At 42.5% G+C, this 26,494-nt stretch overlaps 2 non-coding genes across 2 annotated transcripts; one reads left to right on the forward strand and one right to left on the reverse strand.

Annotated features, from left to right (window-relative positions):
- Window positions 1–3,529: 3,529 nt before the first annotated feature.
- Window positions 3,530–3,636, forward strand: LOC112084736. The gene has a single exon (XR_002898397.1). It is a non-coding gene; the product is annotated as a small nucleolar RNA R71 (small nucleolar RNA).
- Window positions 3,637–25,945: 22,309 nt separating this feature from the next.
- On the reverse strand, window positions 25,946–26,052 carry LOC112084744. Its single transcript, XR_002898405.1, has one exon. It is a non-coding gene; the product is annotated as a small nucleolar RNA R71 (small nucleolar RNA).
- Window positions 26,053–26,494: the final 442 nt, after the last annotated feature.

Raw genomic sequence — 26,494 nt, forward strand, 5'->3', positions numbered from 1 at the left:
AGCCCCATTTTCTATCCCCTTTTTGTCCTGTACTTCCATATCAAACTCCTGAAGTAGAAGAACCCATCTTAACAGTCTTGGCTTGACATCTTTCTTGGTCATCAGATACCTGAGGGCTGCATGATCAGTATATACAATGACTTTTGATCCTACCAGGTAGCTTCTGAACTTATCAAAGGCAAAGACTATTGCTAGCATTTCCTTTTCAGTAGTAGCATACTTCTCTTGTGCAGAGTCAAGTGTTCTACTGGCATAGTAGATCACATGCAGCTTCTTGTCTTTCTTTTGCCCAAGCACTGCTCCAACAGCAAAATCAGATGCATCTGTCATGACCTCAAAAGGAAGGGACCAGTCTGGTGCCTGAACTATTGGTGCACTAACCAATGCCTCCTTGATCAACTTGAAGGCTTCTTCTCATTCAGCATCAAAGATGAAGTCCACTTCTTTACACAACAATCTTGTCAAGGGCCTGGCAATTCTTGAGAAGTCTTTGATAAATCTTCTGTAAAACCCTACATGCCCAAGGAAACTCCTTATCCCTTTGACTGAAGTGGGGGTTTGCAGGTTCACCATTACTTCTATCTTTGCTCTATCAACCTCAATACCCTTCTCAGATATCTTGTGCCCAAGAACTATTCCTTCTTGCACCATGAAATAGTACTTCTCCCAGTTCAGCACCAAGTTGTGCTGCTCACATCCCTCCAACATCTGTGTCAAATTAGAGAGACAATCCAAGAAGGAGGAGCCATAGACACTAAAGTCATCCATGAACACCTCAACTTTCTCTTCAATAATGTCAGAGAAAATGTGCATCATACATCTTTGAAAAGTGGCCGGTGCATTACATAAACCGAAAGGCATTCTCCTATAAGCATAATTGCCATAAGGGCATGTGAATGTTGTTTTCTCTTGATCCTGGGGGTCTATGGGAATTTGGAAGAATCCCGAGTACCCATAGAGAAAACAAAAATAAGGATGATTAGCTAACCTTTCAAGCATTTGATCAATGAATGGTAAAGGGAAATGATCTTTTCTAGAAGCAGAATTCAATTTCCTATAGTCAATGCACATGCGATGGCCGGTTATGGTTCTTTGAGCTATGAGTTCATCCTTATCGTTTTTCACCACTGTGATCCCACCCTTCTTGGGCACAACATGAACAAGAGACACCCATCTTGAGTCAGAGATTGGGTAAATTATCCCTGCCTCAAGAAGTTTTAGTGTCTCCTTCTTAACCACTTCCCTAAGGTTGGGGTTAAGTCGTCGTTGATGCTCAATAGAGGACATAGATTGGTCCTCTAGGTGGATCCTGTGGGTGCAAATGTCAGGAGAGATCCCTCTAATATCAGCCAAAGAATACCCTATGGCTCTCCTGAACTTTCTTATTTCATTAAGCAATGCACTCTCTTGATCCTCTAATAGGCTATCATTGATGATGACAGGATATGTGGAGTTTAAGCCCAAGAAAGCATACCTGAGCCCTGTTGGTAGAGGCTTGAGCTCAACAGGGGGTGCATCAGCCTCATTCCAATCCTGGTCCAAGCTGCTTTGGCTGGTGTCTGATCCTTTGATTGCAAAAACCTCAGAACCACTTTGTTCCAGCTCCAAAAACCTTGTCTCAGGACCCAGCTCTCTTGCATTGTCCAGATACAGCTTATACCCTTCACTTGCTTCAGCTAAGAGCCCATTGTCTCCTTGTTCTTGAGTTAGAGCAGCTTGAAGAGGATCCTCAGTGTTCAGTTCCTCAAGCAACTCATCAGCCAACTGATCCATTGTCTCCACATAGAAACATTGACCTTCAATGGTGGGTTTCTTCATCATCTCATTCACATCAAACTTGAGCCTTTCAGACCCAAGTTGAAGCTCTATTATCCCACCTCTCACATCAATTATAGCTCCTGCAGTGGCTAAGAATGGCCTGCCCAAGATAAGAGGATCTACTGGTTCCTCATCCATATCCAGCACAACAAAATCTGTTGGAACCTCAAAACCACCAATCTTAACAGGTAGATCTTCCAACATACCAACAGGCAATCTAACTGATCTATCTGCAAGGATAAGAGAAATCCTTGCAGGCTTGAAAACTCTAAAGCCCAGCTTCTTTGCTATGGAGAATGGCATCAAGCTGACTGATGCTCCTAGATCACAAAGACATCCAGAGAATAGAAGAGGTCCAATGGCACAAGGGAGTGTGAAACTCCCTGGATCAGTTAACTTCCTTGGAATGGACTTCTTCTGAATGATAGCACTGCATTCATGACTTAGTACCACCATGCCTTGAAGTTCTTTAGTTTTGTTCAGAATGGCATCCTTTAAGAACTTCCCCATCTTTGGCATCATTAAGAATGCATCAATGAGAGGCATTGTGAGTGGTGTCTCCTTGAGTGCCTTCTCAAATACAGCTCTTGCCTTATCCACAAGTTGCTTCTTAAATCTCCCTGGAAATGGGAGCTTGGGTTGGTATGGAGGTGGTGGCACATATTTCTTTTCTGGTTCTGGTTCCTTTGCTACCTCTTTACCCTTTTCTGTCCTTGGTTTCTCAGCAACTTGATCATCCTTTAAGGCTGCCTCCCCCTCAGTTTGATCATTGTCCTCAATGATCACTTTGTTATTCTCAATACCAGGTAACTCTTTTCCACTCCTCAGTGTAATGGCCTTGGCATATTCCTTTGGGTTGGGTTCTGGTTTTCCAGGTAGGTGACCTTGGTTCCTTGAGCTTGATGCCTGGTTTTGCTTCAGTTCCTTGATTTCCTGTTGCATGGCTGCATTCTGGCTTGCAAAGATTTGTTGACCCTGAAGTAGTTGTTGCAGAATACCAACCATATCTGTAGCATCTGTGGCTGTTGTTGAACCATTGGTGACTGAAACTGTTGTTGAACCGGCGCCTGCTGTTGGAACTGTGGTGGACCAAACCCTGGTGGTGCCTTTGGCTGCTGTGAAGTGTAACCAGTGCCCTGAAATGGTTGCTGTTGCTGACCAAAACTCTGATTCTGACCAAACTGATTCTTGTGTTGGAATGACCCTTGAAAGTTGTTCTTGGGAACAAAGTTCTTTGGAGCTTGAGAATTGGGATAGACCTGGTCTTGTGGGTTAGCTACATTGGTGTTCCTGTAAGAAAGGTTTGGATTGACATTACCATACTGATATCTCTGGAACCTCTGATTCCCAATGTAGTTGAGCTCCTCTTGGGTAAGACCCTCTTCACTTATGTTCTCAAAGATTTGAGATGGTTCCTCATACTCTCCAACAAAATGCATTGGCTTGTGAGTTACCAACTTCAACTTGTCTAATTTACTTCTCAACTCCTTAACTTCTCTGGTGAGCCTCTGTTCTGAGCTTGAACCTTCAGACCTATTTGATCTGTCATAGTCTTACCATAAGTATCATTGCTCAATGCTAAGTTCTCCACTAGCTCTAAAGCAGCATGTATCTCTTTACCCAGAAAGTTCCCATTGGAAGCAGTATCCAGCTGGTTTCTAATTTGGAAAGAGCTCCTCTATAAAGTGTGCTGAGAAGAGAAGCCTCACTAAACCCATGGTGTGGGCATTGGTTTGTGTAGCTCCTGAATCTCTCATATGCTTCACCAAAACTCTCATTGCTGTGCTGAGTGAAGCTAGAGATTTGGTTCCTCAGTTTTGCAGTTCTTGAGGTGGAGAAGAACTTAGATAAGAAGGCTTGCTTGCATTGCTCCCAGGTTTGAATGGAGCCTCTTGGAAGATTCTTCTCCCATTGATGAGCTTTGTCACCAAGACTGAATGGGAATAGTCTTAGCTTAAAGCTGTCTTCTGAAACTCCATTAATCTTGGTCAGATCACACACCTTATCAAACTGGTCCAAGTGTTCCAAGGGATCTTCCATTGCTAACCCATGGAACTTTGAGTTCTGGACCATATTCAGCAATGATGCCTTCACTTCAAAGTTGTTTTTTTTGCACAGGTGGTGCCTGAATACCAGCTCCATACTGATGAGCATTGGCCCTGTCATTCTCTCCAACATAGACTTGGGGTTGCTCATATCTTCTTTGCTGTTGTTGGAAAGGGTGGGGTTGGTGGTGCACTTGTTGTCTTTGATGAACATTGGCCTGATGCCTTTGTTGATGAGCTTGAGCTTGTCCCTGGTGGACATAAGCTTGTTGATGGTGCACCTGTTCCTGATGAACATTACCCTGATGAAGCCCTTGACCAACTCCATTACCAGCTCCATTACCCTGAGCCTGTTGCTCTTGAACCGGTTGTTCTATATCTACCACGTGATCTCTTTGTTCTTCCATGTCAGCCTGATCAATCTGTCTACCACGTCTGTCCCTTCTCCTCCTTGGTACCAAAAGGTGGATGTTGTCGTTGAGAGGGAAAGGTGGACCACAGCTTCTTGATCTAGACCTGGTGTTCATACACCTGAAATCACAAACAGAACTTGAAAGTAATCAGTAAAAACAAGAAAGTAAGCACTTGATCTCAAGAACAGATCAGAGCTTAATGCTAAACAAACCACAATTTGGCAACGGCGCGAATTGATAACAAGACTTTTTAGGGTCTCAGGGCTATCAATCCCCTTGTCAAAGTAGCACAAAGAGGTTTATCAATCCAGATGTGGTGTTAGACACTAAACTATGTGATCAGGTTCTTAATTCAAGCAAACAAGAGTGATTTTGGTTAACTAAAGACAACTACAAACTTAAATAGGATTAAAGACTAATGAAATGATTAAACAAGAACTAAGCAATGACAAATGATGAGAATGTATGAATGATGATGAGAAAGGTCTTAGACATGATAGTGGATTAGGGTGCCTTCAGTGATAAACTAATGAGCTAATGAATCAAATGATCAAGCAAGCCATTCAACATAAACATCTTTAATTAAGTTAATCCTCTCATGAAGGTATTAACTTCTATGCTAAAACAGTTTCTAACCCAATCATCATCAGTGAAACATGAGTTAACAAGCATTAAGAATCAGTTTAATCTGTCATTTAAGCATTTAAACAATCATTCCCATGATGAATAACACTTAAACCTCTAACAACTTTGGTTCAGGCATTTCATCAAACACTTTTGGTGCATGAAATGCCCAGAATCTAGACCACATATGATTTGTATGGATCTAGCATAGAGAACAAGTTGTAGAGAATGGAATATGCATGATCTAACCCCTAAGCTCACTAATCTACCACCTAAGCACCCTAATCTACATATCTAACACCTTAATATGAGATTTACTCACTAATCATGATTAACACACTAGATTCTTTGCAAGATGTGTTGTTAATTATGATTAGAAGTGTGATTTGATGATAAGAGATGATGGAACAAGATAAAAAGAAACTTCAAATCGATATTAAGCTCTCAAATCAAAGTGCAACAAGTAGGTTTTCACAAAAGGGGAAAGAAAACTAAAAGTAGATAAAAAGGTCCTCTACAAATTAGGTCTAAAAACCTTATATAGAGGACTTGGGCGAACCGGGTCAACCCGGAACAAACCGGGTACTGACCCGGCCTTGATGGGAAAAGATGGGTTTGCCACGGTCTGGTGTGTTCTTGGTGTGACCGTGGCAACCTGACCGTGTCAAAGCCTTCTCTTTTGTTCTTGGTCGCCTTTTGATGCCACGGTCTGATCGAGCTTTGTCCGAAGCCCGTGGCAAGTCACCGTGTCAAACGCCGAGGATGTGTAAATGTTGCCACGGTCAAGCCCCCAGACTGTGGCATTCAGACCGTGTCAAAACCCGTATACATGTCAAATCTTTCCCAGCCAAGTATTTGTTTGCCACGGTCAAGTCTCAGACCGTGGCATTGAAACCGTGTCAAAACTCGAAGCTATGTAAAAGTTGTCTCCAGCCAATTTTTCATTTGCCACGGTCAAGTCCCAGACCGTGGCATTCAGCTCGTGCCAATCGCCGAAGGTTTGCAGGAGTTGCCACGGTCAAGCCTCAGACCGTGACATTTAGGCCGTGTCAATCGCCGAATGGTTGCAAAGTTCCTCTCAGCCAAGTGTATGTTTGCCACGGTCAAGTGTAGACCGTGGCATGAAGATCGTGTAATTTGCCGAGGGTGCACAAAAGTTGTCACGGCCAAGTGTGGACCGTGGCATTCCATCGCGGCATGTTTAACTTAGTCATTCTGGGCTGTCTGGACCATCTCGCATTCCGGAGAGTGTAACTTCCTGGAGACTTGTCCGAATTGAGTGATTCCGGTTGAAGAAGACAGAGGACTCATTTATCTCCAACTTTTGTGAAGGAAGTTTCGGTGCTTGGGAAGTGGAAGGCTTCCAGGGCTCATCTTTGTAATGCATTCACACGATCAGAGAAGGCCGTCTATACATACGTCCATTCCGGAGACCGTATCGTTCTGCCCAAAGCTCCGAATTGACTGATCTTGGATGTTCTGGAAAGAAGACTCAAGTGTCTCTGATTCTCATGAAGGCCCCGGAAACTGAATCGGCCTGGGAGTACTCCTGCCTTCGCATTTTTCAGAACTCGTCGGCTCGGTCCAAAACAACAGCGATACAGGGGTTCCTTCCGACGAGCTTAACTTCCTGCTCAGGCGTCCGAATTCCGTGATTCCACTTTCTATGAAACCGTGATCAAGTCCTCTCCAACTTCTATGAAGCACCCGCTATCTGAATCGGACCGGAAGGTTCCCCGGACAGGCGATTTCTGAGGCATGTTTGCACCCGGAGATTTTGGCCGATACACTTTACTCGCGGTACATGAAAATGGCCGGTAAACTCTTCCCGCGGTACATAAAAATGGTCGAGAAAACCTTCCTGGTCAGCGAGAATGGCTGATAACCTCCAAAGATCCAATTTTGCCACTTTTCAAGCTTTGCTCACCATTCCACCTCCTGGATTCATCTTTTCAGCTCCAAATACACCTGATAAACACTCAAAACATGCAAAGACACATTTGGACCTAATACATCTCCTAAGTTCTAAAACAAACCCTAAGGACTTAAAATGCATGGAATAAAACATGATTTAGAATGAATTATGCAACCTAAATGATGCAAATTATGAACATATCACCAGTTTATCTTTATGTGGTACCATACCTTAAACCCGAAACCCTTGTTTTCAATCCTCATGCATTCTCTCTTTAGTTTAAATCAGCAGATATGTGCAAAAACGTCGGAGAGAAGAGGAGCGACGCAGTTTTCAGTCACTCACAAAAGAGACTGAATGGGATTGGGAAGGAAGAGTATCAGAAACCTCATAAAGCTTTACAAGATAGATATTAACTGGTAATTTCGTGCTTTCTAAGACTTTATATCTAAAGGTGTTCCCTCTCTTTCAAAAAAGAAAAAAACGAATGAATGAAAAGAGAGAGGGAAACAAAAAGCCTAATGAGTCCTAGATTGTCGAAATTTGTGGAGCAAAAAGCATCCTCTAAGCGTTTATAGAGCTATGGTTTTGAAAGATTTACAAAAATCTAAGTCTGGGGGAGTTAGGAGATAACCTGAGGAAGAAGACCAAGAATCTATGGCAAGAAGAAAGTGACTGAAAACTGTGGATACCAACAACTTTCACTCTCTCTTGCGGTTTTGCATAATATCCTGCATCCTCCAGATCTTCAGATACACCGTAAACACTTTAAGCCTTACCCCTAGAATAATCCTTTTTGACACCTAACCTAGATTGCCTTGCCTAGAATTTCTTTGATGAGAACCATCGAGATTTTTAATGAATAAGAGCTAGTTGACTCGAAGTTAGATCTTAGTGCATAAATTTCCGCATGACGGATTAACGGACTAGTTATGCCTGTATTGCTAGTGAGAATTTTCTAGGCTATTCCCGATTGATGCATACTGATTGATATTGGTCTAGAAGTTTGGTCTCTGAGATTTTGTTTAGTTCTTGCGTTTTCAAACCTCTCGCCGAGATTCAGCCTTTGTTTTGTTTGAGGACAAACAAAAGACTAAGTCTGGGGGAGTTGATAACACCGGATTTTGACCATTTTTATGGATCACTTTAATATCTTTTACAGGTGGTTTTACTTCATTTTCAAAGGTTTTCAAAGGATTTCTATGTTTCCGGATTTTAAAAGACTTTTCATTTAATTTGGGATAAAGAGGCACAAATTGGAACAAAAAGACTCTTTTGGATAAATGCAGACCGTCAGAACTCTCATGGAGAGACGAAGACCTTCTCACCGTCTGATCACCCTCAAAATTGGACAACTTATAGAAGAATCAACCAGCTTCAAATGAATTTGGTTTGGAGACATTTCAACGGTTGGATCTCAAGATATTCCATTAGCCCCAGAGCCACTTGAAGACGGCCAGCAAGTCACGCGACCGCGGCCAACAGCCTATTTCCCGCGGTCAGAAGCCTCCCGACCGCGGCCAACCACCCAATCCCCGCGGTCACGTCACTCCCGACTGCAGCCATCAAGCTCCAAACTAAAGCCCATATTTCTGAAGCCCAAAGTCATTCTCAGCCTCATTTCCGGAACCCTAGAGACCATGGAGTATTGAAGACTATAAATACTTGTCATTTATGTCATTTTTAGAGAGAACCTTTCATACTTTACAGAAACTCTTTTCCTTTAGCCGTTTTTATGCGATTTTTGTAGAAGATTTGTTCAAGTCTGAGTTCTTCAATAGAGAAGCTTTCTTCATCTCTTTTCTTTACTGTTTTTCATTACTTTTATTAAAACCGATGATGATGTCGACCTCAGCCATGTCTTAGTAGATCCAGAGTTGGGCTTAGGGTTCCCGAAAGGGGCTCTCAAAATCGATTAAGACATCTAGGTTTATAGATCTGGGATTTCGACTTGTTCTCTGTTTATTCTTGTTCTAATTGCATGTATGCTTGATTGATCACCTAGTATCTGATCTAGATAGTTAGTGTTGTTAAAGTTTTCATTAAGTATCAGCCCTAGAATGAAACAGGCAATTTTTCCGTAGGAGTGGAAACCTACTTGCGGCGAGATCGTGAGTATTGACGAGTCTTGTGCCAGAGTGGAAACCTACTGGTCAGGGTTGCGAGAAACAGTTGGTTATGATCACGACAGTGACGTAGTCATACCGCCGTACTCTAGCTCTAGAACCCCCATATATCGATATCCGTCAATCCCAATCTATCTACCCTACTGTTAAAACCGATTATGATCCCTTAGAGTTCCCAAAAGCTCAGCGTTTTTAGCCATAGTTTATAAACCAATCGATTTTTATTTGCTCATTTAGATCTGCATTTCAATTGCTTTAGTTCGATATTTTACTTGGTTACTTGCTTTCTTTAAGTTTTAGTTTAATTCGTGACAAACAACCAACATTTAAAACCAATCTAGTCTAGGCATAAAGTTAGAAACCGTAGAAGAATACCAGGCACACAAATCTCTGTGGATTCGATCCCTAAATACTACAACTGATTAGCTGTGCACTTGCGGCTTTCATTTGTTTTGTTAAGGGTAAAACTAGTTCCCTCAGCAGTTGACAAGACATCACTTTTGAGACAGCCTTTTGCCTTACTTGTTTTTAAGGAAGCTTTGGCTAGCACTACTGACCTTAAGCCGGAACTCTCGAGCAGCATTTCTTCTGTCTTGCAGGATTTTGCCGATGTATTTCCGGAGGATGATCCAGGCGGCTTACCACCGATCTGAGGGATCAAACATCAGATCGATTTCGTGCCTGGTGCATCACTACCAAACCGTCCTGCTTACCGAACCAATCCGGTGGAGACTAAGGAGCTGCAACGGCAAGTCGACGAGCTTATGGCCAAGGGTTATATCCGGGAGAGTATGATCCCATGTGTTGTACCCGTGTTGTTGGTGCCAAAGAAGGATGGAACCTGGAGGATGTGCGCGGACTGTAGAGCCACCAACAATATATCGGTTAAGTATCGCCATCCCATTCCTAGGTTAGATGATATGTTAGACGAATTGCATGGGTCTTGCATATTTTCTAAGATTCATTTGAAAAGTGGATATCACCAAATCTGGATGAAGGAAGGTGATGAATGGTAAACGGCTTTCAAAACTAAGCACGGTCTTTATGAGTGGTTAGTCATGCCCTTTGGTCTTACCAATGCACCTAGTACTTTCATGCGCCTGATGAACCATGTCCTTAGGTCTTTTATAGGTGTTTTTGTTGTAGTTTACTTTGATGATATTTTGATTTATAGCAAGACCTTAGAGGGACACGTTTTGCATTTGAGAAAGGTGTTAGATGTGCTTAGGCAAGAACGACTGTTTGGAAACTTTAAGAAATGCTCTTTTTGTACGGATAACGTTGTCTTTGTAGGCTTTTGATGTGGTGTGCTGTCGAGTGAGGGTTGTCAAGTTTTACCCTAATTGAAATCAATAGCCGCAAGTGCACAGCTGATCAATTGTAGTACTTAGGGATCGAATCCACAGGGAAGGAGGATCTTTTGCTGCAAAAAGCCTTTGAAAATAAGTTAAAGTAAGGAAGTCTAGAACTAAACGGTTTAATGGGGGTTTGGTGGTGTCTTTAAAATGTAGAAAACGAAATCTTATAAGAGAATACGGAAATTAAATGACGCAATAACTAAACTTAACGAAAATGACTAAAAATGATAAAAACGGATATTCTAATGCTTAAATGAAAATGAACTAAAAAGGAAAGACAATATTGAACTAAAGCTTAAAGAAAATCGGTGTAAATCAATGGAGAAAAAGGCGTTGGGCTTCAGGGAAGTTTTCTCAGGGGTACGAACGATTCAAAACATTGCTAGAGAGGAAATTTTGTAAGATCTTAGCTTAAACTTTTCGAACTGGAGTCACGGACGTATGAATACGCCACTGTCGTGATCATAGACAACTATCTCTCTCAACCCTGACCAGTAGGTTTCCACTCTGGCCCTGGAAGAGAAGAGATGCATTATGTTTAAGACTTGTCCTAATTCACAAATCGCCCATAGGTAGGGTTTCCACTCCTATGTTTGTTTTGCTCTCCCAAACTAGATTTGATACCTGATGAACACTTTCGTGTCACCAAGCATCTGGATCAGATTGTAGTTCATGACGCTACCCTCATGCAGTAAAAACGAATTCAGAAGAAAAAGTTCTAAGATTCGGCTCAAAAGGTCATGGAATCCTCATTGAACATATAAATCCCCATCGAAAATCCCTTAATCCCAACAATAGAACTACTCAGACATAATGAACGAAATTAAAAGCATAGTAATAAGAAGTAGAATAGAAACCGAAATTGAAAAAGAAAGAACAAGGGTTCAAGAGAACAAATCTCTCTCTCCCTAAAAGCTAAAGCAAAAACAATAAAAGTTTGAAGTAATGAAAGATGATATGAGGTTGCCCGTTATTCTAGGACTCCTAAGACATGTATTTATAGTGCTCAAGACCTCTCTGGACGTCACTTAGGGTTTCTCCAAATGTGGGCTTCAGAAATGGGCTTTTTGGGCTCGGAGGTTGATGGCCGCGGTCGGGAGGGCTCTGACCGTGGGGAATGTATGGTTTGCCGCGGTCGGGATGCTCCTGACCGCGGGAAAATGCTTGTTGGCCGCGGGTGGAAGTGCTGGCCAGCTGGTTTACGGGACATCTTGCTCTTCGCGTATCTTTTGATTGTACCGTTGGATTGCCAAGCTGTAAAGTGCACTGGAAAGCTGATACTTCCATATTGAAGGTCTCCAAATTTGAGCTGGATCAGACGGTGAGAAGGCCTTCAATCATGGGTGAACTTCTGACAGTTTGACTCTGAGCTGAAATCTGGTTTTCTATCCATTTTGTTAAGCTTTTCCCTAAGTTTCCTGAAAAGAGTCTTGGAACTACAAATACTAGAAAAACGTGATAAAAGTACTTAAAAGCAATTAAAAACATAGAAAAAGTATTTCAAAACGATCTATAAAAGTGGTCAAAATACGGTGTTATCAACTCCCCCAGACTTAAACCTTTGTTTGTCCTCAAACAAAGCAAAAGCCTAAACTGGTTAAGTGAAAACAAAAATAGAGAATGCACAAATCTCATAGACATGAACTCTAAACTAGGACCAAAGATAGTGCATCAATCCACAACTTAGTCTAGAAAATTCTCACCAAAGCACAAGAGATACTAGTCCACTTTTTCCGTCATACAAAACTTAAACAATCTAAATCTTGATTTCAGTCAACTAGCTCTCTACATTCATTAAGTTCAATAGCGAGTTTTCATTAAAGACATCATCCAGGGTAGACGGCGTTTGACATTAAAGGGCTATTTAAGTGGTGGAGTTAAAGTGTTTTGGGTTACCTGAAGATCTAGAGGATGCAAGATAATATGCAAAACCGCAAGAGAGATAAGGACCTATTGATGACCACAGTTTTCAGTTACTTCTTCTTGCCAAATGTTGTTGCATAATCCTTCTTCCTTTGTTGTAAACAGCTGTTCCCCCAGACTTAGATTCTTTCCGGGAATCAGAAAACAATATCCAAAAACTCCATAAAATCAAACTCCAGTTGCCTTGGGATTTAAAATTCGACCTCTCTAGACTCTCTAAGGCTTTTATTTCCTTTCTTTTATAATTTTCGGATTTTTTTTTGTTTTTTGTTTTGGAAAGGAAATGCCTTTTAAAGAGAGAGAGACTAGAGGACGAGATTGTACCAAAATTTGAGATTTTTCTAAGGCAAACTGAGCTTCCTCTTGTGTTGAATCCTTCCGGGAACTTTTCCGGCAAATCGCAGGTCTCTGTCCTTGGTGACTGAAAACTGCGTCGTTCCTCTTTCTCTCCAACGTTTTTGCACTTATCTGCATATAGACAATAGAAAACAAGAGTGCATGTGGTTTGAAAGAGGATTGGTTAAGGTGGGGAACTAGCTAAAGATGAACTAGCCATTCAGGATCAACAGAGAGTGGTAAAAGGATAAAGGAGTCCTGAATGTATGATTCGTTTCCCTGGTCTAATGCTTCAATGAGAAAATTAAGACCAAATTAAGTCCAAATAAAACAGAGCTAGTGTATCCCTTCATCTAAATCGAAATCATTCAAATTCCTCTGGGGTACTTCGTTTCAAATGTGCTTAGCTACCGCCTAGTCTAGTCCTAAATCATGAATGAGCAAGTCACTAGGAACAGTCTAAAGCACACAGTCAACTATCATTGATTCATGTTCACCATTCCCTTTAAAACGTATTTTGTTTTGAAAACCGATTTTGAAAAACTTTAAGGAAAATGCAAAAAGTGTAGATAATGCAAGACTCATGAAAAAAAAGTGGTTAGAAAGGGATGAAATCCTCCCCCAGACTTAAATCACACTGTCCTCAGTGTGAAACAAGTCGAGATTGGATGAGAAAAATGCATAGATAATCGAATTGGTAAGGACAAAGAGAACTTACCTGGATCCGGGATGCTGGTGGAGATGAACCGGATTCATTCGAAGGGGTTTGGGAAGGTGATAGGTGGTGATGAAGGTGGTGGAGGGTGATGAATGAGGTGGAGGGTGATTGGTGAGGTGAAATGGGGTGAAGGGGGTGGTTTGGGTCGGGTTTGATGTCAACGACCATTTGCCGCGGTCAGGGGCTGCACGACCGCGGTAACCAAGCGCTTGGTCGCTGTCAGGATCACGCGACCGCGGTCGATGAGTAGTTTCCCGCGGTCCAAACACCTGTGACCGCGGGGGCTTATTTTGCGGCCTCTTCCTGCTTCTCCTTGGTTCCTGCTGAGCCGAGCAGTCAGGTACCATCCTTCTTTTTGGTCTTTTTGGGTTTTTTGATTTTTTGGGCTTTTTTGTTTTATAAGAAACACCTGAAACTAAGAAAAAGAAAAAGATCAAAAGAAAAAGAAAGAAAAATCCTAAAGAAAACAATACCTAAATGGGTTGCCTCCCATTGAGCGCTTCTGTTTTAAGTCGGTTAGCTCGACTTTTGGTGTTGGACGTGACTTATTCCAATGAAGAAGACCTTGTCCTGAGACAAGTCTTTTTCGACATCTCCTTGCTTTGCCTAGCAGGTTCTTCGTCACTCCAAAGTTCTTCTTCAAACTCTTCTGCTGCAGAACGTTTTCCTGCTTTGCTGTTGTATGGAACAGCTTCTGTAAAGACATCTTTGTCGATATTAGCAAATGAAATCCTCCGGTTTGGCCAGTCCATTATAGCTTCGGAAGTTGCTAGAAAAGACCATCCCAGAATCACTGGATAAGTTGCATCTCTCGTCTCGACAATGTAGAAGTCGACAGGCACAATGCAATCTCCTATTCTCAAAGGCATTTCATGAGCTATTCCTTGAGGTGTTGCATTAGAATCATCAGCTAGGCAAATCTTTGCTCTAGTCCTGCGCAGGTGTTTGATACCAAGTCTCAAAGCAATTGCCTTGGACATCATGTTAAGACAAGCTCCAGAATCACATAGCACGTTTTTAAATATTTCTCCTCTAATAGAACAAGAGATAAGAAACTGACCTACACCATCGATTTTGTGAAGTGTTCGAACAGGTTTACCTTTTCTGGCATGATTGAACAAGTCTTCTATCTCAGGGATTGATTCTTTGCTCTCACAGAAGTAGTGGCCTATCATGAAGTCCTTGCAAGCTCTGGCAAACGTGATTCCTTCAGGAAAATTTCAAACCACATCATTGAATTCATCGAGCTTTTCTTTGCTGATTCTGTTGGTGTAATGGCTGCACTCTTCCGGTCTCTGGAGGTGGATTGAATAAACAGCAGCATCAGGTGATGTCCTGGGAAAAGTCAGACGTCTGGCCCTCTCAAAATAGGTTCTGATATCCTCCTTTGTCTCCTTGCTGTACCTAAAGAAAACTTGCAAACAACCAAGATGCCATATATCATCGAAACCTGTGTAAAGAGGGATTGATTTCACAAACTTGTTGAATTCAATGAGCCTTTCTCTGGAGATTGGTGCTCCTAATTCCACCATTTTGTCTGGATTCCCTCCTTCTATGAACAGACGATAGTCTTCATCTTCGAGGTAGTGCCCTTCATATTCATCCTCATATGCTAAAACTATGTTGCAAGGGAGTACCTCATTTTCTTCTTGAGATGTTTTGGAGCTGAGAGCATACACCGTTTGCTCCTGAAGAGGGGTTTTGACCATCCCAGCAGTTGTATCAAATGAGCATTGATCTGTAGGAGTGGGAAAAGGCTGAAAGGCATCTGAAAGAGTGCTGGCCGCGGGTAGAAGCTCCACGACCGCGGGTGAAGAGGGCTTTGCCGCGGTCAGGATGCTCACGACCGCGACTGGAAGCTTGTTGGCCGCGGTCACGTGAGTTCCGACTGCGGGAATGGGGCTCCGAGTCGTTTCTTCAGTTTCGTCTGCTCCTCTGCCATCTGAACTGATTCCTGCACCTTCTAACTCCGTCTTCTCCTCTTTTAGGCGTCGAACCATTCGTTTCACATCCTTGCATAAGCTTTTCGACCTTCTTTTCGATTTCGTTGAGGGTATAGACTACTTCGTCCACAGTTGAGTCTATTGTCTCTGCTTTCTCTTGAACCATGTGTACTCCATCCCAAATCTCTTCCACGTAGGAATAGGTTTGGTTGTTGTGGTAGTTAATAGTCTCTTCTGCTTCACCAAGTTGGATCTCTAAGGTGCGGATGCTCCAACCGGCTTTGCGAATGCGAACTTCGTGTGCTCCAACTCGTTCTTCGATTGCTTTCATCCTCTCCTGGATGGTCTCAGCACCTTCGTTTAGCTGGCTTTCGACGGTCTTGACTTGAGCTGAAAGATCTTCAAGCTTTCTCTTAAAGAGTATTGACAAGTCGTCAATTCTCTCGTCAATTCTCTCGTCAATTGTGGATCTTGCTTGAACGTCGAGTAAGTGCGAGACTGCCAATTCTAGTAGCTCCAATCGGTGAATGGGTTTGACGTTTTCATTCTTGTGAGGCAGCCGACGAGCAGGTTGTTCAGGGTTGGCCATTTGAGGTGCGCAGGGTTCCTTCTGGGACGTTCTGTTGTCTTCGCTTTGAGTTTCTTCGTAGAGATCGCTTAGATGCTTCTCTCTGCGTCTGGTGGCTTGAGGAGTGTAATAGAAACCTTCCTCATTTTTTTTATTTCAATTTATCGGATCCATATCTTCTGAAATGGAAACAAAATAACCGAAAAATGGAAAATTGCAGAAAAGGGGTTCTAGAGTCGATTTACTAACCTTTCTCGGGGTTTTGCAGAAAAGGTAACGCGTGCCTTCCCCGGCAACGGCGCCAAAAACTTGATGTGGTGTGCTGTCGAGTGAGGGTTGTCAAGTTTTACCCTAATTGAAATCAATAGCCGCAAGTGCACAGCTGATCAATTGTAGTACTTAGGGATCGAATCCACAGGGAAGGAGGATCTTTTGCTGCAAAAAGCCTTTGAAAATAAGTTAAAGTAAGGAAGTCTAGAACTAAACGGTTTAATGGGGGTTTGGTAGTGTCTTTAAAATGTAGAAAACGAAATCTTAAAAGAGAATACAGAAATTAAATGACGCAATAACTAAACTTAACGAAAATGACTAAAAATGATAAAAACGGATATTCTAATGCCTAAATGAAAATGAACTAAAAAAGAAAGACAATATTGAACTAAAGCTTAAAGAAAATCGGTGTAAATCAATGGAGAAAAAGGCGTTGGGCTTCAGGGAAGTTTTCTCAGGGGTACGAACGATTCAAAACATTGCTAGAGAGGAAATTTTGTAAGATCTTAGCTTAAACTTTTCGAACTGGAGTCACGGACGTATGAATACGCCACTGTCGTGATCATAGACAACTATCTCTCTCAACCCTGACCAGTAGGTTTCCACTCTGACCCTGGAAGAGAAGAGATGCATTATGTTTAAGACTCGTCCTAATTCACAAATCGCCCATAGGTAGGTTTCCACTCCTATGTTTGTTTTGCTCTCCCAAACTAGATCTGATACCTGAAGAACACTTTCATGTCACCAAGCATCTGGATCAGATTGTAGTTCATGACGCTACGCTCATGTAGTAAAAACGAATTCAGAAGAAAAAGTTCTAAGATTCGGCTCAAAAGCTCATGGAATCCTCATCGAACATATAAATCCCCATCGAAAATCCCTTAATCCCAACAATAGAACTACTCAGACATAATGAACGAAATTAAAAGCATAGTAATAAGAAGTAGAATAGAAACCGAAATTGAAAAAGAAAGAACAAGGGTTCAAGAGAACAAATCTCTCTCTCCCTAAAAGCTAAAGCAAAACAATAAAAGTTTGAAGTAATGAAAGATGATATGAGGTTGCCCGATATTCTAGGGCTCCTAAGACATGTATTTATAGTGCTCAAGACCTCTCTGGACGTCACTTAGGGTTTCTCCAAATGTGGGCTTCAGAAATGGGCTTTTTGGGCTCGGAGGTTGATGGCCGCGGTCGGGAGGGCTCTGACCGCGGGGAATGTATGGTTTGCCGCGGTCGGGATGCTCCTGACCGCGGGAAAATGCTTGTTGGCCGCGGGTGGAAGTGCTGGCCAGCTGGTTTACGGGACATCTTGCTCTTCGCGTATCTTTTGATTGAACCGTTGGATTGCCAAGCTGTAAAGTGCACTGGAAAGCTGATACTTCCATCTTTAAGGTCTCCAAATTTGAGCTGGATCAGACGGTGAGAAAGCCTTCAATCATGGGTGAACTTCTGACGGTTTGACTCTGAGCTGAAATATGGTTTTCTATCCATTTTGTTAAGCTTTTCCCTAAGTTTCCTGAAAAGAGTCTTGGAAATACAAATACTAGAAAAACGTGATAAAAGTACTTAAAAGCAATTAAAAACATAGAGAAAGTATTTCAAAACGATCCATAAAAGTGGTCAAAATACGGTGTTATCAGCTTTGTTCTGAGCTCGCAGGGCATTCAGGTCGATGAAGAAAAGATCAAGGCCATTCGGGATTCGCTGAGTCCAGAGACGGTTGGAGAAGTCAGGAGCTTTCACGGACTGGCTGGGTTCTATCGGCGGTTTGTCCGAGATTTTAGCACCATAGCCGCACCATTGACCGAGGTCATCAAAAAGGACGTGGGCTTCAAGTGGGAACAGGCTCAGGACGACGCCTTCCAGCTTCTGAAACACAAGCTTACTCATGCACCCTTACTTGTCTTACCAGATTTCCTTAAAACTTTTGAAATTGAATGTGATGCATCTGGTGTAGGTATCGGGGCTGTGCTAATGCAGGAAAAGAAGCCGGTCACGTTCTTTAGTGAAAAGCTGGGTGGAGCCACTCTCAACTACCCAACCTATGACAAGGAGCTCTACGCCTTGGTCCGTGAACTCCAAACGTGGCAACATTACCTCTGGCCGAAAGAGTTTGTGATTCACACAGATCACCAGTCACTCAAGCATCTTAAGGGGCAGCAGAAGCTGAACAAGAGACATGCCCATTGGGTGGAGTTCATAGAGACGTTTCCGTATGTGATCCAATACAAGCAAGGCAAGGAAAACGTCGTGGCCGATGCTTTGTCCAGGAGATACACGCTGATCTCTACCCTGGATGCCAAGGTCCTTGGTTTCGAATTTATTAAGGAAGCTTATGCTTCTGATCCATATTTCCAGGGAGTTTACGAATCCTGTCTTAAGTTTGCTTTGGGAAAATACTTTCATAATGATGATTATCTGTTTTATGAGAATCGCCTTTGCATACCTAACGTTTCTCTTCGTGATTTACTTGTTAGGGAGGCTCATGGAGGCGGTCTTATGGGACATTTTGGAGTAACTAAGACTTTGGCTGTGGTTCATGAACACTTTTTCTGGCCACACATGAAACGAGATGTGGAACGGATCTGCAGCCGGTGCACGACCTGTAGGTACGCTAAGTCCAAAAGCCAAAACCAAGCTCTGTACTCTCCTTTACCCATTCCTAGTGCACCTTGGACCGACATATCGATGGACTTTGTGTTACGTCTGCCTAGGACTAGACGTGGTAGGGACTCGGTCTTTGTTGTGGTAGATAAGTTTTCGAAAATGACCCATTTCATACCATGTCATAAGACCGACGATGCATCGAATATTGCTGATTAGTTCTTTAGGGAAGTTGTGCGTTTGCATGGAATGCCTAGGACCATTCTCGGATAGAGATATAAAGTTCCTTAGCTATTTCTGGAAGACCCTCTGGTCTAAATTAGGAACCAAGCTTTGTTTCTCTACGACTTGTCACCCACAGTCCGACGGTCAAACCGAGGTGGTCAATATGACCTTGTTTACTCTTTTGAGGTCTCTGATTAAGAAAAATATTAGGACTTGGGAAGACTGCTTGCCTCATGTTGAGTTTGCTTACAATCATGTTGTGCATTCTAGTACTTTGTATTCACCATTTCAGTTTTTTTATGGTTTTAATCCGCTTACTCCTTTGGATCTAACTCACTTACCTCTGAGTGAACGTGTAAACATGGACGGCAAAAAGAAAGCTGAGTTGGTTAAGCAGATGCATGAGAAAGCCAAGAAGCACATCGAGCATAAGACGGAGCTGTACTGGAAATATGCCAACAAAAGTCGGACCGAGAAAATTTTCGAGCCAGGCAACTTGGTGTGGATTTACTTGAGGAAGGAACGATTTTCGGAAAAGAGGAAGTCCAAGTTGCTGCCAAAAGTGGACGGTCCCTTCACCATTTTGGAGAAGATCAATGACAACGATTACAAAATTGATCTCCAAGGTAAGTATGCTGTTAGTTCCAGTTTTAATATTGCCGACCTTATCCCTTTCGTGTCAGATGGAGTCGACTTGAGGACAAGTCCTTTTCAAGAGGGGGGGGATGAGCGATCATGGAACCAGAGGCTGAACCACGGGTTAAAGATGAGGACTTGGAGCAGGAACCAGACGTGGCCTTGGTCATTCAGGACGCGGCCTTGGTCATTCCGGACGGGCCAATGAGGAGATCACACATCAGGAGGTTGGCAGGAGCTGTTCAGAAGCTACTTACCGAGCTCAGGAACCAGAACATGGAACCAGCAACAACTAAAGCCGTGACCCTTCTCATGTACCAGGGTACTTACTGACTTCGACCTGGTATAGTTTTTGGTACTCTTTTTCCTTACATCCGGGTTTGTCCCAATGGGTTTACCGGGTAGGGTTTTAATGAGGTCAAAGGCTATACCAACACACGGCTGTAGTTCAGTACATGCTTGGTTCACGGTTCAGTGAGTTCAAGAGTCATTTTCGCTGGAGCAGCTCAAGGGTTAGTCAAAGCTAGGCGAATAGTCAGTCCAAGTTTTAGTCAAACTCATTTATTATCTTTGTAATTTCCTATGCATGACCCTTGGTCTGATCCGCCCCTATATAAAGGGAGGAACCCTTCTCATTTTGATTCATTCACTTTTCCTTAATAAAATTTAAGATTTTTCTCATTTGTTCTTTTGATAACTTCTTTTTCGATTCTTAGGTGTTTAGCCTAGAATTCTTTTCGGTTTATCAAGTTCTTCTCATCGGACTTGACGCAGCCTTCACTTTGCAAAGTCTGAGATTTTCGTTAGTAGTTTTAGGGGCTTAGGGAATTTTGGGAACCTAGTTCTCACGCCCTAACATCCTTTAACCGGCAATTCTTTCTTTCTTTGTTTCACCCCCCTGTTTCAAATTGTTCTTCGTGAGTTTGGGCCTAAGGATTTTCGGGAGTCTTTCTCTCATGCCTTAGCATTTGCTCCAAGAATCGTTCGGAGTCAAGGATCTATCAACCCAACCGGACCAAGTGTGTGATAAGCCTTTGGGAGATCGTATCAGAATGAGACATGTTTTGCTGCAGCAAACTGATTTTTCACCTTACTTTTATTATTTGTTCAAGGTTTTTTGGCGAACATTTTGTTTGTAGATCTAGTCTTATATTTTAAGGATCTGATTGTTGCTTTCCTTCCTTTAATTGTTCATTTTTTTTGTACAAGGGTTACTGACGAGACCAGAAGTTGATTATCACCTTATATACCTCTTTTATTTGGATGATTTCAGGAAGACATTCCTAAACCAATAACATACCTTACATGATTTAAAATTTAAGAAGGCCTTCCTCATATTCAGGAAAGGTTCGTAACAGTATAGGAATGTTTTTTTAAATCACTTATGTGATTATTTGAATGTTTCTCATGTTTTTGGGATGTCTTCATACACATTTATGAATGTATATGAGAATGAGACATTTTTTCTGCTGCAGCAAAAATGATTTTTCACCTTTAGTTTTACTATTTGTTCAAGGTTTTTCTTCAAATATTTTGTTTGCAAACTAGTCTTCTGTTTTTTTTTGTTTGGTCAACAGCCTAAGTCCCTAGAACGCTTCGGCTAGTCAAACTGGTGGCACTGAGTTTACATAGATGATTTCCTGAAGGTAGACACGAGTCTTCCTTGCTAAGTTGTCTGCCTTTGAGTTCTTTGCGCGTGGGATATGTGATAAAGTGAAAAAGCTAAACCTGCCCTTCATCTTCACAATCTCCTCCAAGTGTAGAGCAAATGCTGGCCATTCTTCTGGTGCAGACACTATCTTCACCAACTCCGAACAGTCTGTTGCAAAAGCTACTTCTGTCTTATGGTTCTCTAACATGCAATGCATATCCCATATGAGGGCTTCCGTTTCTGCATACAGAGGCGATAACTTTGTCTAACATTTTGTGCACCCATGATATTGTCCTTGATATGTTCATAATCTGCATCATTTAGGTTGTATTCCAAATCATGGTTTATTTCATGCATTTTAGGCCTTTAGGTGTTGTTTTAGGGCTTAGGGGTTGCATTAGGTCCCAATGAGTCTTTGCATTGTTTGGAGTGTTTATCAGGTGTATTTGGAGCTGAAAAGATGAAACCAGGAAAAGAAATGGTGATCAGAGCTTTAAAAATGGTGAAAACAGCCTTTTGGAGGTTCTCGGTGATAGCCTGTACCGCAGGAAGCTTTTTCTCGGCGATTTTAACGTACCGCGGGTGGATTTCTTGGCCAAAACGCGTACCGGCTGTTCAAGTTTCTCGGCCAAAAATCTCGGGTGCGGATACATTTCCGAAATCGCTTTACCGGAAGGTCTTTCCGGCCGATTCAGCCTCCGGGATCTTTAGTAAAGATTAAGATAATTGAGTCAAGATTTTAGAACAGTTGGAGTCGATGAACTTGGAGTAGCGAGCTGAAAGATACGGCCACCGGAAGACAGACCTGTCTCGCATCCATTCCGGAGTAATCCGATACGACTGGAAAGATCGCCTCTCCAGGGAGTTTTAACGTCCGATTCAGATTACATGGTCTTAATAAAAGTTGGTGATTATCAGGTCACGGATCAGGAACAGGTAAAATCATTTGATTTTGAGTCGTGGGCAGAGAGTTAAGCTCACCGGAAGACACACCTGTCTCGCAACAGTTTCAAGACAAAACCAATGAGTCACAAAGATTGCATAGGACGATGCCTTTTCAGTGTTATTCAGTTGCCGGGGCCTTCATCAAGATTTAAGGTCTTTGAGTTTTCTTTCCAGAACCTCTGAGATCATCCAGTTTGGAGCTGTGTGCTGAAACATACCGTCTCCGGAGTGAACACTGGTCCAAGAGCTTCTTTTCGATCGTTTCAATGCGCTGCAGAGATGAGCCGTCCAGGGAACCTTCCACTTCCCAAGCTCTGAAGGTTTCTTCACCAAATTTGAGATATTTGAGTGCTATTTCCAATGAAGTTGATATGTTCATAATTTGCATCATTTAGGTTGTATATTTCATTCCAAATCATATCTTATTTCACGCATTTTAGGTCCTTAGGGTTTCTTTTAGGACTTAGGAGTTGCATTTGGTCCCAATGAGTCTTTGCATGTTTTGAGTGTTTATCAGATGTATTTGGAGCTATTTGGAGTTAGAGAGATGGATCAAGGAAGAGAAATGGCAACCAGGACTTGAAAGATGGTGAAAATGGGTTTTTGGAGGTTCTCGGCCATTCTCACGTACCGCAGGAAGGTTTTCTCGGCCATTCTCACGTACCGCGGGTGGATTCCTCGGCGAAAACGCGTACCGGCTTAATGAATTTCTCGGCCAAAATCTCTGGGTGCAGACACATTTCCGAAATCGCCTGTCCGGGGAACCTTCCAGTCCGATTCAGCTGTCGGGTGCTTCATCAAAGTTGGAGAAGATTGGATCACGGTTCCAGAGCAAGTGAAATCATAGAATTCGGACACGTGAGAAGAGAGTAAAGCTCGTCAGAAGGAACTCCCGTCTCGCTGCCGTTTTAGACCGACCCGATGAGCTCAGAAGAATGCGAAGGACGGTGCATTTCCAGACCGATTCAGTTTACAGGGCCTTCATCAGAATCCGAGTTATTTGAGTCCTCTTTCCAGAACATTTGAGATCATTCAATTCGGAGCTGTGAGCAAGAAGATAACGTTTCCGGAATGGACACACGTCTAGAAGCCTCTCTCTGATCGTGTCAATGCACTGCGAAGACGAGCCCTCAAGGAAACCTTCCACTACCCAAGAATCGAAGCTTCCTTCACCAAAGTTGAATATATATGAGTCTTCTGTCCTCTGAAACCTCATACAATTCAGACCAATATCCTGGAAGTTACGCCTCCCTGAATGCGAAGTGGTCCAAGCTGCCCTGAATGCTGCGAGATAGTCTTGCGTCTTGGTTAACTCGCAAGGCCTGAAGATGAATGCCTGGAAGTTGAGCTGCGAGTTGAGAAGTGCGGGTAAGCTATCACTGGATAATGTTTGGGGCTCCCGAGCAATAAAAATGCTAAGTCCACAACCGTGCGACTTAGGCATGCGAGTTGGCCGCGCTTGGAACGAAACCGCACAGACGTTCGCAATCTACACCGACTTGAGCGTGCGACCTGGGAATAATGGAGACTAAGCCGCACACATCTTTGAAGGTCCCTGCTACATGGTCGTGCGAGTTAAGGATCACAGAAGGCTTAGCCGCACAAAGACTCGCAATTCACACCTCGATGGGCATGCGGCTGAGCTTACAAGGTTCTATCTCGTTCAAGCCCCTCTCCTTGGTTGTGCGACTTGGGCATGCGGCTTGGGACTAAGGGATGACCAAGTCGCACATGTACTTTCCCCAGATTTTGCCTTGGTCATGCGGGTTGAAGAAGAAGAAGTTCAAGCCGCACAAAGACTCGCAAAACACATCTACTTGGGTGTGCGGCTAAGACCAAAGGATTCAAGTCTCACAAGAGGGTTTCTTCATCTGTGCGACTTGGGCATGCGACCTGGGAGACACTTGAACAACTCGCACATTCTCCACTTTACCCACTAGAGCTGGGTCAGGACCCGGTTTGTTCCGGGCTGACCCGGTTCGTTTTTAGAGACATATAAATAGTTTTTAGGGTTTTTTCCCAAAGGACTAAGCTTTATTCCCTTTGTCTCTTGCCTCTTTTGTGAAAAGACTCCACTAAGAAGAGAAATATAGATATTTGAGTGTTTAATCAAGAGAGTTTAAGAGATCTTTGTGTTTAAAGCTGTTTTCTTCTGAATCTATCATCTCCATCTCAATTTCTCATCATTAATCATGCCAATCTTCTCAACTTGCAAAGGTTTAAGAGAGATTAGTATGATTAGTGAGTAGTCACCTTAATGAGGTTCTAGATGTGGAGGTTAGGGTGCTAAAGTGTTAGATTAGGAGTGCTTAGGACTAGATTCATTGATTCATCTCTCTAAACAGCTGTTCTCTAGGCTATATCCTTGCACATCACTTGAGATCTAGATTCTGGGAATTTCATGCACCAAAAGTGTTTGATGAAATTCCTGAAAGAGCTGTATTAGAGGTTTAAGCATTTGCTGCATGATGATGTATTGTTATTTGCTTGAATGATCATTTAGAACTGTTTATTAATGCATACTGATTCATATTTCACAAATGATGATTTGGTTTGAAAATGGATTAGTATAGGGGTTAATACCTTCATGAGAGGATTAATCTAGATTAGAGTTCTTAATCATTTGAATCCTGTCTCATCATTGTCATTAGCATTCCTAGTTTAGCACCAAAGCACCCTAGCCAACTATCATGTCTAGAATCTCATGCCTCCATCATATCATATCCATATCACTTGTCATTGTTTAGTTCTTCTTTAGTTGTTAATCCTGTTTTAAGTTTGTAGTTGTCATTAGTCAATCAAAATCTCACTTTTTTACTTGAATTAAGAATCTGATCACATAGCTTAGTGTCTATCACCACATTCTTGGATTGATAACCTCTTTGTGCTACATTGACAAGGGGATTTATAGCCTTGAGACCCTAAAAAGTATTGTCTATCAATTGGCGCCGTTGCCAAATTGTGGTTTGTTTAGCATTAAGCTCTGATCTGTTCTTGAGATCAAGTGCTTATTTTCTTGTTTTTACTGATTACTTTCAAGTTCTGTTTGTGATTTCAGGTGCATGAACACCAGGTCTAGATCAAGAAGCTGTGGTCCACCTTTCCCTCTCAACGACAACATCAATCTTTTGGTACCAAGGAGGAGAAGGGACAGACGTGGAAGACAGATTGATCAGGCTGATATGGAAGAACAAAGAGAGCACGTGGTAGACATAGAACAACCAGTTCAGGAGCAACAAGCTCAGGGTGATGGAGCTGGTAATGTAGCTGGTCATGGAGTTGGTTAGGGGTTACATCAGGGTAATGTTCATCAGGAACAGATGCATCACCAACAAGCTTATGTCCACCAGGGACAAGCTCCAGCTCATCAACAGAGGCATCAGGCCAATGTACAGCAAAGACAACAGGTGCACCACCAACATCAGCCCTTCCAACACCAGCAAAGAAGATATGAGCAACCACAAGTCTATGTTGGAGAGAATGACAGGGCCAATGCTCATTAGTATGGAGCTGGAATTCAGGCACCACCTGTGCAAAACAACAACTTTGAACTGAAGGCATCCTTGTTGAATATGGTCCAGAACTCAAAGTTCCATGGACTAGCAATGGAAGATCCCTTGGAACACTTGGATCAATTTGATAAAGTGTGTGACCTGACCAAGATTAATGGAGTTTCTGAGGACAGTTTCAAGCTAAGATTATTCCCATTCAGTCTTGGTGACAAAGCTCACCAATGGGAAAAGAATCTTCCAAGAGGCTCCATTCAAACCTGGGAGCAATGCAAGCAAGCTTTCCTATCTAAGTTCTTCTCCACCTCAAGAACTGCAAAACTGAGGAACCAAATCTCTAGCTTCGCTCAGCACATCAATGAGAGTTTTGGTGAAGCATATGAGAGATTCAGGAGCTACACAAACCAATGCCCACACCATGGGTTTAGTGAGGCTTCCCTTCTCAGCACACTATATAGAGGAGCTCTTCCCAAGATTAGAAACCAGCTGGATACTGCTTCCAATGGGAACTTTCTGGGAAAGGAGATACATGCTGTTTTAGAGCTAGTGGAGAACTTAGCAATGAGCAATGATACTTATGGTGAAGACTATGACAGATCAAATAGATCTGAAGGTTCAAGCTCAGAACAGAGGCTCACTAGGGAAGTTAAGGAGTCGAGGAGTGAATTGGACAAGTTGAAATTCACCACTCAGAAGCCAATGCATTTTGTTGGAGAGTATGAGGAACCTTCTCAAATCTTTGAGAACATAAGTGAAGAAGGACTAACCCAAGTGGAGCTAAACTACATTGGAAATCAGAGGTTCCAGAGATATCAGTATGGTTATGCCAATCAGAACCTTTCTTACAGGAACCCCAATGTAGCTAAC

The sequence above is a fragment of the Eutrema salsugineum genome, unplaced genomic scaffold (genome assembly GCF_000478725.1).
Source record: "Eutrema salsugineum unplaced genomic scaffold, Eutsalg1_0 scaffold_4, whole genome shotgun sequence".
Classification (NCBI taxonomy): domain Eukaryota; kingdom Viridiplantae; phylum Streptophyta; class Magnoliopsida; order Brassicales; family Brassicaceae; genus Eutrema; species Eutrema salsugineum.